Genomic DNA, 20,396 nt, shown 5'->3' on the forward strand with positions numbered 1-20,396 from the left:
GTGCTGAGGAAACTTTTCACATCTTTCCTCCTTTCTCTAATCTCAATACTACTGTTACTTCCTCTACCAACACTACTACTACTACTACTACTACTGCTACTACTACCACTCCTACTCAGCCCCTTCCCACACCCCTAAGGGACCTACTTGTGCTTCTTCTCCACCTCCACGGAACACACAGGTTTTGGCCGTTGTTTCTGCAGCCAAAACTGTTCCTGCAGAGCCTCAGGTCCTCACCTTCCTCTTGCCCTCCACCTCCTCTCCTCCACCTCCACCTGGACCTGTAGTCTCTTCCTGTGAGTGGGCAATGAAGGGAAAGCAAGGTGAGCAGAAGAATATAGGGATGACATAGAACAAAGTGTAGTGTGGGCATTTTTCATAAAGATTTGATAGGAAAGTGTGCATAGCTAGGAACAGGAAGGTAAGAAAAAATGAATAAGGACTAAAAAATGAAGTCGAGGGAAGTGAAGGGAAAGCAAGGGAGGGAGGGAGTGATACAAGGAGAATAGAGAAAAGGAGAGGACTGGAATGAGCTAAGGAGAATTCAAGGATGAGGAAAAGGAGGCCACAGAGAAGGAGGGAAGGAAGGAAGGAAGGAAGGAAGGAAGGAAGAAGGATAAGAAACAAAAGAGCATGGAAAGGGGAAGACATTAACAGTAAGGCACAACCCTGGGATTTAAATAGCTCGATAAACAAAGGGGTCTTATAACAACAGAGAAACAGGGCCGGAATGAAGGCGACTGAATGGCAGGAGAAACAGAGGACTGAGCTGCACTTATAGACAGACACACAAGAAAGATGACAGAAAAAGGACGCACAAGAATTTGGAGATGACAGAAGAAGGAGGCACAAAAGAAGAGAAGGAAAGAAGGGATGGAGAAAGGGCATGAAGAGGAGGGAAAAAATGAAGAGGGCAGTGGACACAAGAGGACTTTTATGAGTAAGATGGGTGAAGAGTAAGAGGGAGAGAGCAGTGCCATAAAGTGAAAAGGAAACACTGAAAATAGTTAAAAGTAAAAACAAACTCCACACAGACACAAGAGCAGGTAAGGCACACACTAACGACACTGACCTGGCCAGGTGAGCGTGCCTTCCTGTGGCCCATGAGTGTGCCGGGCTGGGGCGGGTACTTCACCTGGCTGCCCCGGGGGGTGTGCTGCCCGGACCACCCCAGGCCTCCTGCTGGGGTGCTCCTGTAGGGTGAAGGGCGAAGGGAAATAAAATGAGGAGAGGAACAAAATATGGGGGTGGAGCAGAATGTGAGGGAGGAAGAGGAACAAAAGGGGATGAAGGATAATAATGGGAGGGATAAGAAGAGGGGATCAATCTGGGGGTGGAGCAGAATGTGAGGGAGGAAGAGGAACAAAGGGGCATGAAAGGAGAATAATGGGAGGGAGAAGAAGAGGGGATCAATATGGGGGGTGGAGCAGAATGTGAGGGAGGAAGAGGAACAAAAGGGGCATGAAGGAGAATAATGGGAGGGAGAAGAAGAGGGGATCAATATGGGGGGTGGAGCAGAATGTGAGTGAGTAATATGAACAAAAGGGGCATGAAGGAGAATAATGGGAGGGAGAAGAAGAGGGGATCAATATGGGGGGTGGAGCAGAAGGTCAGTTTTATATTTCTTTGTTACAGGAAGGGAGGCAGCTCAAGGCGACATAAATAAGGCTAAACAAAAACACTGCCCACTGGAGGAAATTACTTCATATAAAATTGAATGAAGCCTAAATGTCAGCGATAAATTTCCCTTTTTTGTAGTGTGGAAGGATGAAAGGAAAGAGGTGACCTAACTAAGATGAATGGGAAATAGTGACACAAGACTGAGGGAAGGGAGGAGGTGATAAACGGAGACAGGAATGAAGATGGAAGGAAAGGCAGAGGCATGGAGGGACATAAGAGAACAGAGATAAATGGGAACAGTGGATGGAAGTGGATATTAGAGGAAAAGGTGGGAAGGGAGGAACTGATAAAAGGAGTGTACCGTGGAAAGAGAGAAAATTAAATTGAAATAATTAAATTAAATAAATAAATAATTAAAGCTACATCCCTTTTTATGACAACCACTAGGGTTATGATGGTATGTGGTAGCGTGGTAGTTGTCGAGCGCTGGTCCCGGGTGTTAAGGCCTCAGGACAAGTGAACACTCGTTCCGAAGTTTGTGACCAGAAGGGCGTTACTTGTGTGGTTAATTATGGAAGGTGGGAGGATTTCCGTGGGAACCACTTTTTCAGACAGCATTAAGAAACTGGATGGTGATAATGTACTATGGAGGGGATGTGTGTATGGTTCAGTAATTTCCAGTGAGCAGCAAAAGGTAAGGTTATATATAAATATGTATTTGGTTTATTTGCAAAGGTTAGCGGAGTACTAATAAAAATATGAAAAAAAAATGAATGACCGACAGGCTGTAGGCCTCTAAGCTAGCTAGCTACCGGCACAAGGGAGATTTGGGGAATACACAGAATGCTTAGCTCTAGTTGCTGGATGCGGAAGAGGAGGAGCTGGCGTGAGTGTCGGGCTCGGCAGAGGACGTCCACGATGGGAATGGGCGGTCCTGGTGCTGGACAGACGGGCGCCGCTTGATGTGGAGATGGAGCGGCTCGGGTGGTGTGAAGAGGCGGGCGCCCTTTGATGTAGGGAGCAGCTTGGGGCAGTGGTATTTCGGCCCCCAGGACAGTCGAGGGGCAGGTTGCCCCGCCATACAAGTTCCCATCCTGTAGTCCGTCTCACCCCGCAGGCCGTGGGTGGTTTTTCGGGGGGGGGGAATGAGTGGAGAGATGGACACCGCTCTCACTCAACTCCAACTCGCTGCCTTTCCTTGCTTGGGCTGCTGCTCGTCTCCTGCTAGCCCGCCTCACACAGCAGGCCGTGGGTGGTGTGTGCGTCCTCCAAGCTTCTGATGTACTATAGATAGGTGTAGGTACTTCTCCATTCACAGAGGCCACTTTTCTCAACTATCTTTGACAGGTCTCCCATTCACATTGTTTCACTCTGCTCCAGTGTCATCATATGCTTTCCCTCTCTGTATATTTCCTTTTTCCAAAGGGGATTGTCTTGAATTTCCAGTGTTATATTAATTTGGCCCACCGGTGTTCACTCATTTCCTCTCTTTGAAACTCAGCTTCCCCTTTGTTAACCTTTCTCAGAAGCTCCACCCCATTTCCCCTGAGAGCGTGTGAACACTATCATGCCAACTGGTCTTGAATGACTTCTAATCTCCCGACATCTTAAGTCTTAGTTTTGCTGACCCATACAAGATAGCTGTGGGGTTACTACTTTCCCCATCCAAAAGCAACTTCCATATTCATACTGGCTAATTTCCCTTCTCTACCACTGATGTTAACACCCGTCATTTTCCTTACCTTGGCTTCATTCAGTTTTCTTTGTGCTTTCTCCTATGGCCTCCTTGCTTATCTCAAATACTAAATAACCATGTGTTTCTATTACCTCTAAGATATTGTTTCCCAGCACCCGCTGTCCTACTGCTGGTGTGAATTTCCATTATTATGTTTAAAGATAAGTTTCCATTCCATACCAAAGTCATTTAGGATCAGGCAAAATCCTTCCACTAATACTACATCATCTGCATAACCTAGGCAAAGCAATACAACTTCTGATGTGTGGGGCTTTATTACTTTTGCCTATATCCACATATACACATGGAGGAGGGGGAATGATTATGAGCAGAAAGGATTGATTGATTATGTGGCAGTAGATGGAAGACTGAGAAAGGATATCTGTGACGCGAAGGTAGTAAGCGGGATGTTCGATGGCTCTGACCATCTTGCAAAAGTGGGTGTTTGAAAAGAAAGGTGAAGTAAAAAAGGAAATACTGAAGATAGGAAAGTTACAGGAAAAAAGAAATAAAAGATGAGTATAACGTGAAATGGCAGAGGCCTTAAGTGAAAAATGGGAAGGTGTGAAAGATAGTACAGATACTGAAAAAGTTTTTAGAACATTTAAAGAAGTAGTGTTAACTACAACAAAAAAGTGTTAGGGATGAAAGTGGTGAGAGATGGAAAAAGAAAAGGAAATTCATGGTGGACAGAAGAGATAAGGAGGATAGTAAAAGAGAAAAGGGAACTTTTTTAAGAAAACTTAAGAAAGAAATGTGGTTGAGCAAGTAAAAAGGGAAAGGAAAAAGAAATATAGAGAATGCAAAATGAAATTAAAACAAGCAATAAAAGAAAGTAAGAAGAGAGTTGGTGAAGACTTTGGAAAAGACAAAGTGAAAAATATAAAGGGAACAGGAAATCATATTGGAAAGAAGTAAAAAATTAAAGAAAAGCATCACCCCAATAATATCTCCCCAAGGAAAATTAATGAAGTTATGGGTGAGAATGGAAAGATGTTGAAAGACGGGGAAGCTGTGAAAGAGACATGGAGAGAATATTTCAAAAACTTAATGAATTTTTTTGATGGACATCCAGCAGCTGTTACAGCAACAGTTTTGAGCGGAGGTAGAGGAGGAGTATATAAAGAAAGAACTATAACATATGAAGAAGTAAATCAGGCATTAAAAAGATTAAAAAATGGAAAAGCAGCAGGAACTGATGGAATCAATCAAAGATTTTCCTTCAGGATGGAAGGAGAAAAAATAATAGCAAAAGGAAAGAAACTATACGCTGCCTTCATGGACTTTGAAAAAGCTTATGACAGATTCGATTGGATTGCATTGTGGGATGTTTTAAAGATTTATGGTGTGGGAGGAAAACTGCTTAGTGCAATAAAGTCTTTCTATGAGGGTGCATCTGCATGTGTCAAAATTGGTGGAGAAACAAGTGAACATTTTGAGATAAAAGGTGGGATTAGGGCAGGGGCGTGTCATGTCACCATGGTTGTTCAATATTAATATGGATGGTGTCATGAGAGAAATAAAGGGCAAAGTTGGAGTAAAAATGTATGCTGAGGGAAGGCAGTGGGTGCTGAATTCAATCCTGTTTACTGATGACACGGTGCTCATTGCAGAAAATGAAAGTGACTTACAAAACTTGGTCAGTGATTTTCATAGCGTCTGTAAAAGGAGAAAGCTGAAAGTAAATGTCAACAAAAGTAAAGTGATGGTTTGTGAGGGGAGTATAAGTGAAGTTGTAGATTTTGTATGCCCATATAGAGTGGGAACTGAATGTGAAAAAGAATGCAAAATAATTCTGAATGGTGAAGAAATGGAGGTCAATGAGTTTAAGTACCCTGGATCAGTTATCAGTTGAAAATACAATAATAGTACCAACCCTCACATATGCAAGTGAAACATGGGCCTTGAATGAAAGTCAGAGGTCTAGAGTGCAGGCAGTGGAAATGAGTTATTTGAGGAGTGCTTGTGGTGTGAGTAGAATGGATGGAATAAGTAATGAAAGTGTGTATGAGCGTTTTGGAATGTGTCACGGGGGTGAAGGGAATAAGTGACTTTAAAGTGGTTTGGCCACATGGAGCGAATGGAGGAGAGTAAGATGACCAGAAGGGTGTATGTGAGATTGAGGGAGGGAATGTTAGAGGACGACCTCCAGTGAAATGGAGAGATAGGGTGCAGGAGTACGTTAGGGAGAAGGATGAGAGATCCTTGAGAAACTTTGAGCAGGCAAGGAGGGAGTGTCCGGATAGAGAAAGATGGAAACTTCTGCCGTGGCCATCCCCTGGTGGGAGCTCCTAAGAGCAGGCATTGATGGGATGATGATGATAAATGAATTGAGAGGAATCACAGCAGAAATGTTGAAGTGTGGAGATGAAGTTACTATATGAATGGTCAAGATATGTGAAGTGGCCTGGGAAGGGGGGGGGAGGTCCCAGCAGACTTGACAAAGCCATCATGGTCCCAGTTTACAAGGGAAGGGCAGGAGAGGGAGGTGGGAGTTGTAGGGGTATAAGTCTGCTGAGTGTAGGCTACCTGGAAAGGTATATGGAAAAGTCCTAATTGAGACTGCGCAAAGACTTACAGAAGAGAAAATCAGTGAAGAACAAGGAGACTTCAGGAAGGGAAGAGGATGTGTGGATCAGATATTTTCCTTCAGGATGGTGTTTTGTTAGAAAAAATATTAGCAAAAGGAAAAAATACTATGCTGCCTTCATGGATCTAGTTATTCTAAAGAAAGTTCATGACAGAGTCGATTGGCTGGCATTGTGGGACGTCTTAAAGATATATGGTGTGGGAGGAAAACTGCTTTATGCAATAAAGTCTTTCTATGAGGATGCATCTGCATGTGTCAAAATTACTGGAGAAACAAGTGAACATTTTAAGATGAAAGTGGGCTAAGGCAGGGGTGTGTCATGTCATCGTGGTTGTTCAATATTTATATGGATGGTGTTATGAGAAATGAAAGGCAAAGTTGGGGAAATTGAAGTAAAAATGTATGCTGAGGGAGGGAGGGAAGTGGGTGATGAATTCAATCTTATTTGCTGATGACACGGTGCTCAATGCAGAAAATGAAAGTGACTTACAAAATTTGGTCAGTGTTTTTGATAGTGTATGTAAAAGGAGAAAGTTGAAAGTAAATGTCAACAAAAGTAAAGTGATGGTTTGTGAGCGGAGTAGAAGGGAGGTTGTAGAGTTTGTATGCCCATATAGAGTGGGCATTGAATGTGAAAAAGAATGCCAAATAATTTTGAATGGTGAAGAAATGGAGGAGGTTAACGAGTTTAAGTACCTTGGATCAGTTATGTGTAAGCATGGTGGTACAGAAGAAGAGAAAAGAGAAAGGGCATTGCAAGGATTGACTGATTGGAGGAGAAGCTGCGGATCCATCTCTGGCATGCTGAATTTCTCCATGGCATGGACTGGACCTCTGCCGGACAGCTGGAGAAAGCTGCCATGGCACAAACCCGACTGATGGAGACAACTGATTTCTTCTTCCACATCATGTTTGGCCCTGAAATATGAGTACAAGTTCAAATAAACAACATTATATATATATATACATATATACATATATATACATATATACATATATATACATATATATACATATATATATATATATATATATATATATATATATATATATATATATATATATATATATTAATTGGGATGTTTTTCTTGATTAGTGTACTATACTAAAAGAGGTTAACCTGGTAGCTGCAGGGATCATGTTTCTTAATGGCCCCTCCGAGCGAGAAGAATGAGAAAAAATCATCACTCCATAAACCATTTCATAATATATATCAACACATTTGTGATCAGTTTATGCATCATCTATTTTTGGGGTTTATATCATGACAAAATGTGGCCCATCGCTGGTACACGGTAAAGCCACAAATTTGGCCTGTTGCTGCTACCAGGTTAAGTTGGACTATGAATGGACAGATGTTGTTTTAAGAGCATCTGAAATAAACTTATGGGACTGATATATGATAATTAAATCTGTGATATTTATTAAGATGTGTCCAGTGATTTAATTGGCAAAGAATTGCAAAACACAAGCTAAGAAAATAAGAGTACTGAACTGATTGACGTATCGACACGGGAAATGGCCGTCGGAGAAATAAGAATGGATTAGTAATTAATATACCCGAAGCAAGAACTAAAAGACATTGCATCGACATAAGTATGTGATAGAATAACAGGCATTATCTACATGAGTTATTTACTGCACAGTGCACACTATATGGGCTGGCAACATTGTCTTATTTTCTAGCAATTGAAGTTGCTTATATTGTGCATTATATTCTTGCATGGGAATGACTGCTTGATGCTGGATGATAAAAACTAAATGATTAAACAATAATGTTATGTGGCGAATACCAGCTTGAGGTCACTCTAGGTCTAGGAGGACTTGCTCGTTGTTGTCAATGTCATCACGATCACTGCAAATAGATACATTACAATTAGAAATGCTTTGGTACCTGCCCTATATCTATATCTATACTTGTCCAGAAGTCAAAACTCTTGACTCATGGACCAATTTGCAATTTTTTTGTTCAAAAAGATTTTAGCATTGTTGATTGACTTTAATAGCTATTTGGGAGTAAGACTAAGAATAATCATAAAATTCACTTTTAGATCTTCATAAGAAAGGAAGCTGCAAATAACAAAAGCCATAATATACTGTGAACTAATTAATTTTAAATGTGAAAAAAAGACATGACCAAAACAAATTAAACAATACTACAATGCTAGCTAGCATGGGTATTAGTATCATTTTGCAACACCCAGGGATTCCTGGGAGGTATTTTACAGAAAGGATAGCTACCGTTCGTTAAGTAGGATCAATGAGGTTAGGTGACGTTTATAATTTTTTGTTAAGTTAAAATAAGGCAACATTCTGAATGATAGTTAGTTTGGTAAAAAATTTACGTCCAAAATCAAAATGTTTGTTTAAAAAATAGTCAGTAACACAAATCGGAAATTTATCTGAGTTAGGAGAGGTGAACTTATATTAAGTTAGGTATGTCAGAGCAAGGTTTCTAAACAAGTTGATTTAGGATTAAAGGAAAAAAGTCATAAGTGATGCAAGCTTGAGTACTAGAGCAAGTTCGGTTTAAGAGCTACCGGTACGTCAAATTGATTTGGTTTGGTTACTAAAAATAAGCAAAGGAAGGTAATTTTGTTAGGACACTTCTGACATTTAAGTTAGGTTAAAAATATCAACTTTTCTAAATAATTGCTGATTTGGTTAAAACTGGCTATCTTAAATAACAGATTAAGTTGAAATAACTATATGTCAATGATAAATTTACCCAGGTTAGGTTTGGTTTATTGCCGCTGGGAGGTTAGTCAAGTAAAAATTAAATAACAGACACTAGTGACCCAAATAGGTATTGTTTATTGTTTGGTAAGATTGGTGGGAAACGTTTGTTGAAGTCAGTCACAAGATTAACAGGTGTGTTAGGTTTAAAGAGTTGAATATTGTAAAGGATAAGTCTGGCGAGGTAAAATATTGGCTCACCTGTGTTCGTTCCTTGGGCAGGAGTCTGTGGCTGCCGGTGTTGATCAAAGGTAAGATACACGTGCACCAGTGATGACTGGACCTTCACAGACTACCTAAGGTGAGTGATAACAGACACTGGATGCCCTCCAGGCGATGGCTGGGGGCTGTATAACGCCAGCCACACACTGCGGCCCGCGGGGCTTCCAGCAAGGTTACTCCCAGGGCTCCTTGTGTAACAGCCTGTGGATGGTGGCAGGCGGTCACCAGCCATCGCTTGGAGGGTCTCCAGTGTCTGTTATCGCTCAATCTCTGTCAGCCTGTGAAGGTTGCACCTGCATTTTACCTGTCGGCGAACACCACTTCAGTCGTGATGGCCATGTAGGTGTTTCCAAGGTCCGCCTCGCCGAACCACTCATCTCAGCACGGTCAGCACAGTCCACAGATATTTCAGGATGAGTTTCAAATCCTTACACGCCTCCAATTCGTCTAGACGAGGCAGATACATTAGGAGGTGATGCCTTTCATCCCGCTGTAATCCACCATGTTGCAATACTTATGCATTTTTAACGGTGCTAAGGGAGCCCCTTCCCCGCCTTAAATTTTCCGCCCGCTAAGTGCTCCAGCTTCACCGCTAAGCGGCCCAGCGCCATTTTAAGTAGAAAACTTAACGATTCTTTGCCGTTAAGTGCACTTAGCGATGCTAAGAACTTTTGTGTATACCGCCCCTGGATTTTGAAGCAACTGGCGGCCATCTTAGGCTAAGGTGACGGATGGCGAGACAGATTTACATAGATTTACATAGAAAATCAGACCACACAGACCCCATGGTCCAGACTTGGTGGTCTGTCCTTCAACCTAAGTGATTTTACACTAATCAGAAGACTCCAAAACGTTGCACTTCTACTCTAGTTGATATTAAGTTGAAGGAAGTGACGGTCGAGCTTATTTTTGAAGGAGTCAATCGTGTTACACTGGACCACTGATGGTGGAAGCTTATTCCATTCTCGCACTACAACGTTGGTGAAGAAAAATTTTGTGCAGTCTGAATTTACTTGTCTACATCTGAGTTTTACGCCATTGTTCCTCGTGCGCAAAGTGTCATCGATCATAAACAATGTTGATCTGTCTACATTCGTGAAACCATTAAGTATTTTAAAACATTCGATCAGTTTTCCTCGGAGGCGACGTTTCTCAAGAGAGAACATGTTAAGGGTAGAAAGCCTTTCTTCGTAGGATTTGTGGCGCAAGGAAGGGATAATTTTCGTTGCCCGACGCTGAACACCTTCTAATTTAGCAATATCCTTTGCATGGTGGGGGGACCAAAACTGTACCGCATATTCCAAGTGGGGTCTGACTAAACTGTTGTAGAGCGGGAGTATTACATCTTTATTCTTGAATACAAAGTTTCTTTTAATGAAGGCCAACATTCTGTTCGCTTTATTTGCTGCATCGATGCATTGCTGTGAGAATTTGAGGTTTGACGCGATTTTGACCCCCAAGTCTTTGACACATTGAACGCTTTTGAGTTTAACGCCGCGCATTTCGTATTCGAACTTCTTATTCCTCGTTCCAACTTGAAGGACCTGGCACTTGTCTACGTTAAAGGGCATCTCCCATCTATCCGACCAAGCTGAAATTTTGTGCAAATCCTCTTGGAGGCTTTGCCTGTCTTCGTCAGTGAGAACCGAGTTACCAATCTTTGTGTCGTCTGCAAATTTACTAATGCGGTTATTGAGTCCAACATCCACGTCGTTGATGTAAATAATGAAGAGCACTGGGCCAAGGACCGAGCCCTGAGGGACGCCACTAGTGACAGGCGCCCACTCTGAGTTAAATCCGTCAATCACTACTCTTTGTTGTATGTTGCTCAACCAATTCGCGATCCATTGGTTTACTTGACCGTCAATACCTATTTGATTTAATTTGTAAAGTAATTTATGATGCGGGACTTTATCAAACGCTTTCTGGAAATCAAGATAGACTACGTCCAGTGATTTGGTTACGTCATAAACAGTGAAGAGGTCGTTATAAAAGGTTAATAGGTTTGATAGGCAGGATCTTTTGTTTCGGAAGCCATGTTGTGAGTCCCCAATCAATGAGTGGCTTTCAAGGTAACTCAGAGAGAAATTTATTATCACATAGTTATGTCTGCTATTGCTATTATCAAGTTACCAGCGCCTCGGCGATCCTCTGTCAGATAGACTTGTTATTTTCTTGTCCATTTTTCACCCATTGATTATTGTTACATTGGTACATGTCATATTCCATCTGAATCGGGAAAAATGTGCTGAATTTGAAACTGTAAACGAAAATTTAATGCAATAAAAAGTACATAAATGACAAGGAGTTGAAACAAAAAAGGTGAACAAAAATGTTTATACACTACCATATTGATTAATTGATAGTTTATTGTTGCAAGTAAAACAACAAAGGAGAAGGGAGGAGCATGCCATCCCAACCCCCAGGCAGTACAGAGTGTGATTATACAACTAAGGATACATGTGTAAGTAGCACCAGGAAACTAAAAAGATACAATGGTAGGGGACAAGTGCTAAAAAAATAAAGGCCTTGATTTAGTCAAGGGAGCAGACATAAGGGACTGTACATATGGACTACAATCTAGAGGCAAATGCAGGATACTCACTGAGCACAGCTGAAAGAACATTATTGTTAATGAACCAGCCCACCAGCCCAGGCAGGTCCCAGTGGCCCTGTGGGCGGTAGGCACTAATAGCAGAACATTGCAGGACATAGTGTTTGAGCGTGTGACCCCCTGGCCTGGCACACAAGCGGCAAGGTACAGGGTCAGCCCCACTGACCTCCCAGTAATATCTATAGCCCAGCCTCAGCCGCATCACCACCAGATCATAGGATGCACTAAGCCTACCATAAGTGTGGGTGCAGATACTTGATACCTGGGCATAGTGAAGGCTGGAGGGACTACCATCCTGACACCTCAAGGCAAGCTGATTGGTAACAAACTCACTAACAAGGGATCTTAGTCTATTCTTAACATAATTATAGGTGTATTCAACACCTGGGTGTACATTGAGATCATCAGAGGCAGCACGAGCAAGTCTGTCTGCCTTTTCATTATGGGGCAGCCCAACATGTGAGGGCACCCAGATGAAGTGTGCAGTAGCACCACAGCGCTCCAGCAGGCTAAGGGCACTAAGGCACTTATTGACTATATCACAGTCAGAAGGGGAGGAGGACAGAAGAGCATACAAGGCACATTGACTATCAACAAACAGGTACACATCTTTCCCGAGAGCTACAGTGATATGGAGGGCTTCATATATGGCATAGAGTCTGCCCTTGTGGAAGACAGATGATCAGGAAGCCTCTTAGAAACCTCAGTGTCAGTGTATTCAGAGGGGGTGGCATAGTCCCTAATAAATAATCCACAACCAGTCTTGGTGCCATTGACAGATCCATCACAAAACACATGGACAGCCTGGGTGCAGGGATATGCAGACAATTTGGTCAAAAAATGGTCCTGCAGGACTTGAGGAAGCCAAGAATCTTTAGGTTTATCTAATTTTTCTATATCAACACTGACTCTATGAGGTTTCCAAGAGGGATAACAAGGGCTGCTAATGAGGGCAAGACACGGTTCAAGGACACCAAGGTCAGATAAGAGCTTGTGGAGCTTTCTAAGGTACGATTTGGCTGGAATGTTAGGGGTGGGCTGAAAGTTACCAAGAGCCTGCCTAAGCTGAGTGTCCCCGTGACAAATCATGCGGCAGACTGTGCGGCAAGTAATTTCCTGAATTCTGCAGACAACACTGGGCAGTTCCAACTCAGCTCGGAGGACTTCAAGCTTTGCCGTCCTGGGACAACCCAGAATAATCCGCATTGCCTCATTTTGTATGAGCTCCAAGGGCTTCAGTTGAGAGGGGCTACAACGCACCAGAACTGGTGCAGCATAATCAATCAAAGACCGAATGACAGAGAGATAGAACATCCTAAGAATGGGAATTCCTGCTCCAAGACCCCTGTTTGCTAATACACGTAACGGGGCAAGGCGATGTAGACAGAGATTGCGTACATAGTCAACGCAATGGGTATACTTCTTAAAACTAAGTTGCACTCCTAAATACTTATAACATTGTACTCGGCCTAAGGCGACGACAGTATTAAAGCTCGGTGAACGACATATTTTGAGACTTGTCTGATATTTAGTTTTTGAGGCATTGACGATCAGACCCATATGTATACAAAGGTCCTCAAGGTGCTGCAGGGCTGTGGTCAGGGTTCCAGGGGAATCACACTGAATGAGGATGTCGTCGGCATAAATGACAATTTCAGTGCCCCGAGGAAAGGAGTGCCGGGCAATCTTATCCATAAGGATATTGAATAACATGGGGCTGAGGACTCCACCTTGAGGGGTGCCTAGGTCAAAGGACTCATCAGTTGATACTGCACCCTGGAACCATACCCTAGCCCGTCTGTTGTACAAATACTCCCTGATCCACCCTAAAAGTCTCCCTTTCACACCTTTCGTGATGAGTTCCTCCATGATAACATCTTTATTGGCCCTATCAAAGGCACCCTTGAGGTCTATAAAAGCTCTGCAGGTGACAGTGTCATTACTCAAACATTCAACAAAACAATTGGCAGTGGAGCGACCCTTCATAAACCCATGGAGATTAGGGGACATCAAGTCACCCACCTTATAAATGAGTCGTTGCAGGATGACCCTTTCCATTGGCTTGCATAAACAACTGGTGAGAGAAATTGGACGAAAAGTGCCGTCACCCTTAGGGATGGGAACAATGAGAGCAGATTTCCATGAAGGAGGCAAAACACTGGAGGAATACGACATGTTAAAGAGATCAAGAATGGGGTTATCAGGCAGGGCAAGGAGAGGGTAAAGGACGTCATAGGGTAAACCATCCTGACCAGGGGCCGTCGACGTGCCAGGCCGAATAGCGCGGAGGAGCTCATCCAAAGTAAGAGGAACACACGTGTCGTCTACCAGGGCCACATTATGATGTACAAGGGCCATGCGCCGCAGCTGATGGCTGGCAAGAGCATCTCGATGGGCGGCAGGCAGCCCAGCCACAGCAGAGGCATTCGTCCACGGTCCATGTTTGTAATAAAGTCTGTGCCCTCCCAGCAAGATCAGGATCCCTAACGGGATGGTTAGGTTTGCCCCTGACCCTGTGGACATGGAGCCAAATCCTCTGCAGTGTCTGAGTCTTACGCAGCCGCCCCAAGAAGTCACCCCAGTATCGCTGCCGAGCCTGTTGACGAAGGTCAGTGAGGTGTCGAGCAACAGACACCATTGCATCCCTGGCATCATAGTCGGTGGGGTCACGCTGCCATCGCCGCTGATAGGTGGCAAGAGTTTCCTGGCAAGAAAGTATAACAGGATCCTTAGCATAAGAGGAGGAGCAATGAGTGACGGCACATACCCTAGGAGCCCTATAAGATGGGGACACAAAGCCTTCAATAACTGCAACAAGGCCCTGATACAAGGAATTAACATCAGAGAAGGTAGCCTTGGCAACAGTGTACCAAGACTCAACACATGAAACAAGCCTTGGCACTCGGGCAGCAGGAACAGTAAGCCTCTTTCTGGGTGTAATAGGCACAAAAGACCAAGGGAGAGTAGTTTCCAGAGCAAAGTGGTCGCTGAGTAAAGTAGGCAACAAGCAAGTCTCAATAGAGCACGGGGGCATGTTGGACAGGGCTACATAGTCTAACCTGCCACCTTGAGTGTGTGTAGGGACACTGTCACCTGTGAGCGTTACAGTATCTGTGGCGTCAAGAAAAGCTTTCCAACGAATCCCATTTACATTGGTGGTCAAATGACTGCCTAGGTCCTTATGACGAGCATTGAGATCCCCCATTAGCAATGATTTTTCTTCCAAGAAGCAGCCTGGGAGGTTGTCAGCACGAAAGGCACAAGCATGAACATACAAATTTATACAATACAGGGGACCATTAGGAACATGCAGACACACAATTAGAAACTCCATACCCCCCGTAACCCCCATCTCATGAAAAGTAACAGGAAGTCCATGTTTGACATATGTTGTTAACCCCCTACTGCTACCATCTCCAGGTCCTAGAGAGTGATTCACATAACCTCTCAACTGTGGCACCTCGGGCCCGACCTCTTGTAGGGCAATGACGTCGGGTTTCTGCGTTATAACATAGGAGTGGAGATCAGTGAACCGGGCACGCAGCCCGTTAATGTTCCAGGTCAGGAAGCGATAGGTCGTGCAGGCCATTACGAGGTCAAGGAGATATCCAGGGGCTGCTGCTGAGTGCCATCCATTCTTGCAAGGATGGCCTGCATGGTAGTATGTATGCCCGCTACCGAAGTCTCCAGTGAATCCAGCCGAGAGTAGACTGCGGTCAGGCCAGATTCACCCACAATCTGGGCACCGCTGCCGGAGGTGTGCGAAGCTACATGGGTTCCCGTAGCCTGCACAGGAGGAACTGAGCTGAGAGGAGTACTGGCTGTTGCCTGAGGCTGGGGATCGACCGCCGGCGAGAGCGGCAGAGAAGAGGACCCTCCAGCGTCAGCAGTCACAGGAGCCGGGCCAGGAGGAGGACATGGAGCAGGGGGAACAGGGCGAGCTTCCACAGCAGTGAGGCGCACAGAAACTTGAGCCAGGACAACTGAGAGGTTGGCTATTTCCTTTTGTAGGGAAAGCAGAATACTAGTAGAGAGGTCAGCAGCAGAAGTGGAGACTAGTGGACCCCCAGCGGGGACTGCAGGGGCAGGTGAGGACTCACTGACAGTGCCAGCGGAGGGTTGTCGAGGTCCAGAGCTTGGTAAAGGAGTTTCCCAGACATTATGGGCAGGGGGCGGTGCAGGGCGGTAGGCTGCAGGAGGGAGCTGAGGACTTGTCGGAAAAGCAGAGTTTATGGTGGTGAGGCCTCAATAGGCGAAATTTGGCAAGAATTTCCAACAAATCGATGTAAATTTCCCAAAACCAACATTATAACCTCCTAGCCGGGACTCTTTGACCCCCATATTAAGTATCCTATCCTAACCTAATCCTTAACATAACATAACATAGCCCATAACTTAACCTCGCCCTTAACTTAACCTGACCTGAAAGAGGGAATAAGGGTAAAAATAAGATTCAAGGACTTACCTTTGACCGGGGTTATTTTGCTCCATTACGTTGAAATGGCAAGGAGATGCAGGCTTGTAGCAGTAGTAGGAGGAGTTGGCCCTACATTTTTCCTTCCCCTGTCATTATTAATGAATCTCAGGTGTCGCAACTTGGTGTGAACATGGCCTAACCTGGGGAAATATGTCGATGCAAATGTGATTGGTATCCTATTTTTTGTGAAAAATGAATGTGCGATCATGGGAGTCGGAGCGCTGCTGGAGGATGGCTTGGCGATGAGGAAAAGCTTTTTTTTTTTTTTTTTTTTTTACAGCAGAGGAGTCCGTTCAAGGGCATAAAAAAGTAACAAATGTTAGTAAAAAAATCCCGATACTCACTGCTCCTAACAAGAGTTAGAGGAGTGGCCGAAAGATAGGTCAATTTCGGGAGGAGAGGTGTCCTGATACCCTCCTCTTGAAAAAGTTCAAGTCGTAGGCAGGAGGAAATACAGATGAAGGAAGATTGTTTCAGAGTTTACTAGCGTGAGGGATGAAAGAGTGTAGATGCTGGTTAACTCTTGCGTAAGGGATTTGGACAGTAAAGGGATGAGCATGAGTAGAAAGTCTTGTGTGGCGAGGCCGCGGGAGGGGGGGAGGCATGCAGTTAGTAAGTTCGGAAGAGCAGTCAGCATGAAAATATCGATAGAAGATAGAAAGAGAGGCAACATGGCGGCGAAATTTAAGAGGTAGAAGACTATTAGTAAGAGGAGGAGAGCTGATGAGACGAAGAGCCTTAGACTCCACTCTGTCCAAGAGAGCTGTACGTGTGAGTGGAGCCCCCCACACGTGAGATGCATACTCCATACGAGCTGTCGACCTCTATGGAATTTCTGATTTACTAGCGCGAATTTTGCGTTTTCCTTCGATATGTAGATACAGAAAGCGTTAATTTTCCCATACATGTCAACAGAACGATCTTACAACATATAATAGCGAAGAAATCTGAGGGACATAGATGCCCAGGCTCAATGGCCATGTTTCCGGTTCTGGGAAGAGCTTAGAAATGCATTGTGCCACGTACCAATGATAACGTAGTGCACATATTACGTCCTATAAATCGCTAGTTGACTGGATATTGGAGAGATATCTCAAATTCTTCTCATCTCACGGGGAGAAGCCACCATTAGCTCGTGACGTCATCAGGCTGAAGCGGAGTACAGCAGACGTCAGTACCAGTGTTGTGTCCATTGTTTTTTATCAGCTATGGCCACTCCAGCTCCAAACTGCGCCCAACAGGTATGTTATAGGTGCTTACAGAACACCTTAAGAATGTTGGAAATATGTTATATTATTGAAATGGGAGTGAAATCAACCGATTCGCCTCTGCTCTGCAGAAAATAGTTGAGTTCGCGATTAAAAGTTAGATCGAGGGGGAACTTAAGAGAATAATCAAGGTTGAATTTATATTAGTATTATGGAAACTTACCTAGCCTAACTTAGAGAAAACAATGGCTCTGGAACGTCAGAGAGAGAGAGAGAGAGAGAGAGAGAGAGAGAGAGAGAGAGAGAGAGAGAGAGAGAGAGAGAGAGAGAATCAACGCCTGAAGATGAATAAGAAGAAAACGAATGCAGACCAATATTTTATAATCAGAGGACATGACAGTAGAGAGAATAGTTGAGTTCACGATGAAAAGTTAGTCCGAGGGGAAACTAAAGAATATTACTGCAGGATTCACTAGCACAGACAGAAATATCTTACGTGGAGTACTTTTGTCCGTATATATATATATATATATATATATATATATATATATATATATATATATATATATATATATATATATATATATATATATACTCTTGCACATTGGCACGAATCACCAACGACTGCGGGTTATGTCTCCAGGCATTGCTGGCCACTACAAACATACACCACAACACAAAATATCGAAGTAACACAACGTTGGCGGCCTGCCGACTGCATCGTGACGTCCCGACCAACCAGCACCCGTTTCCAGGTCACGTGATTTTTCCTCAACTTTAATCCATATTTTGTACCACATTTACTATTTTACATGAAGAAAAAATAGTAACATAGCTGAATTGTGGGCCTATTTTATCCGTACAGACAGAATTATAAATAAATATGTTGACCGGAAACATGTCCATTCTGCCCGAGGCTCAATTTTGCCAATGACAGAGGCCTACATTTTTCCTTCCCCCGTCATAATTAATGAATCTCAGGTGTCGCAACTTGGTGTGAACATGCCCTAAGTATTCACCTGTGGAAATATGTTGATGTAAATGTGATTGGTATCCTATTTTCTGAGAAAAATGAATGTGCGATCATGGGTGTCGGAGCGCTGCTGGAGGATGGCTTGGCGACGAGGAAAAGCTGCCGAACTTTATGTAATTTCTTATTTAATGAGGCAAATTTTGACATGGTCTTTGTCATCATAATAAAGAATGGTGATCATGCTAGCTCTAGACGCCATATCAGTCGAAAAGAAGCCCACATACACGAGCTTTAGCTAAGATAACAAAGGCATGTGGATGCCCAACACACCGGACCAAGTGCGGCTGAAGAAGCAACACGCCAGCAACTTCCAAAACAGCGGTGGACCACCACGACTGTACACTTACACTTAAGTACACTTAAGTACATAACGCAGTCCAGTCTAGGAGACTCTATGCTGCGCTCACTTGGTGATACTCGATATATGTTGACTGTGGGTTGGCTGTGGCGGCGGCTTGGAGGGGTCATATTTAAATGCTTGCTTATTCCAGTGATTATCTAAGCGATTTTTGAAAGAATTCATTGATACTGCCTCGGCAACCTCAGCTGGGAGATCATTCCATATGGGTACTGTTCGGTAATAAAAAGTGTTCCGCTGCACTCCATAAACACCGTCCACAGGGCGATGTAGGTAGAGTTGTCTTGAATGACGACGACTAGGTCTGCCCAGGGGTTTGAAGGATGCTGGGAGTAACTCCTTTTTGTATTGATTGAAGTGTTTCCACAGTTCTATCATGTCCCCTCTACAGCGTCTGTATTTCAATGTTGGCATGTCCAGGAGTTTAAGTCGTTCTGGGTAGTCGAGGTGCTGGAGACCATCCACTTGTTGGGTAGCTCTTTTTTGGACTTGTTCAATTTTGTCTGCCAAACTCTTATATCTCGGTGACCATACTGCTTGTGCATACTCCAGGTGGCTTCGGACAAAAGCTGGGTAGAGGAGTTTGAACATATCTGGACTCAAGTATGAGAAGACCCGTCGGACAATACCCATCATGGAGTTGGCAGTTTTGATTTGGTTGAGGATGTGTTGCTCAAATTTCAGAGTTGAGTCACCTAGTACACCCAGGTCTTTCTCCTCATCAACATGTTCAAGTACCTCTCCACATATTTGGTACTGATGTGCATATAAGGGGGCTCCCGTGGTCCCGTGGTAGAGTCTCGGCCTTGCGCTTCGGCGGGTTGCTAGAGCGTGAGTTCGAGACCTATCCTGTGCCATGGGGGTGGAAAGGTGGGCTCTTTCCGACACCCTCAGCCCCGTTGTTGGGCCTCCTTGAAAGAATTGGGTATCTCTCTGCTAGCCGTCTGGGGGGTAGAGCGGCATGCACCGCCTTCCTCCCTTGGTGCATATACAGTATTCTCAAAGGCTCCCACTGACATTACTTTGCACTTTGATGGATTAAAACGCAGTAACCAATCATCTGACCAGCTCTGCATCATGTCTAGGTCACGTTGAAGCTCATATGCATCCTCACATTTTGTTATTTGTCGGAGAATCTTTGTGTCATCGGCAAACATATATGTATCTGAGTTTAATGGGGTTGGCAAATCGTTTATGTATATGACAAATAATGTTGGCCCCAAGACTCTACCCTGGGGGATGCCGCTCAACACTCCAGATCAGGAGGACTTTTCACTGTTGACGACAACTGTCTGAAACCTTCCAACAAGAAATCTCTCAGTCCATGCAAGGGTCCTCCCCTGAATGCCATAACTCTCGAGCTTCGATAACAGACGCCGGTGAGGGACGGTATCAAAGGCTTTGGCGTAGTCAGGAATATTACATCCACTATACCACCCGGCCATAGCTACCACCTCAGCACAGTGATTAAAATACTGTACAAGCTGCAAAACAGTAGACCTTCCATGTAAGAAACCGTACTGTTGTGGAGATAGGGCATCGTTGGAAGAAAGGTGGCCTAGTAATGCTTCACATAATTATAAAGGACTCGAGGATTTGACAAAGGACTGATGTAAGGCTTATAGGTCGATAATTAACTGCCAGTTTCTTGGAGCCTTTCTTAAAGATAGGCGTACTGAAGCTTCTTTCCAATCCGACGGCAGTTCTCCCGTCTCGATGCTTTTGAATAGTAATAGGTCCGGTTATATGGTCTGCAATTTCCTGGAGGATTCGTGGGTGTATTTCATCTGGGCCACAGCTTCT

The 20,396-nt window shown here is 44.0% G+C and overlaps 2 protein-coding genes and 1 long non-coding RNA gene across 12 annotated transcripts in view; 1 reads left to right on the forward strand and 2 right to left on the reverse strand.

Moving 5' to 3' along the window:
• The window catches only part of LOC126990826 (uncharacterized), a 51,377-nt gene that overhangs the window by 16,621 nt on the left and 14,360 nt on the right, over positions 1 to 20,396 (forward strand). The gene's annotated exons all lie outside the window — the stretch shown is intronic.
• The window catches only part of LOC126990831 (uncharacterized), a 56,681-nt gene that overhangs the window by 8,594 nt on the left and 27,691 nt on the right, over positions 1 to 20,396 (reverse strand). The window lies entirely within an intron of this gene.
• On the reverse strand, positions 5,841 to 9,571 carry LOC126990830 (uncharacterized). The gene is made up of 3 exons (XR_007744841.1): positions 8,883 to 9,571; positions 7,739 to 7,800; positions 5,841 to 6,863 (listed from the first exon to the last, which is right to left on the reverse strand). It is a non-coding gene; the product is annotated as an uncharacterized LOC126990830 (long non-coding RNA).

This window comes from Eriocheir sinensis, unplaced genomic scaffold, assembly GCF_024679095.1.
Source record: "Eriocheir sinensis breed Jianghai 21 unplaced genomic scaffold, ASM2467909v1 Scaffold209, whole genome shotgun sequence".
NCBI classification, from domain to species: Eukaryota; Metazoa; Arthropoda; class Malacostraca; order Decapoda; family Varunidae; genus Eriocheir; species Eriocheir sinensis.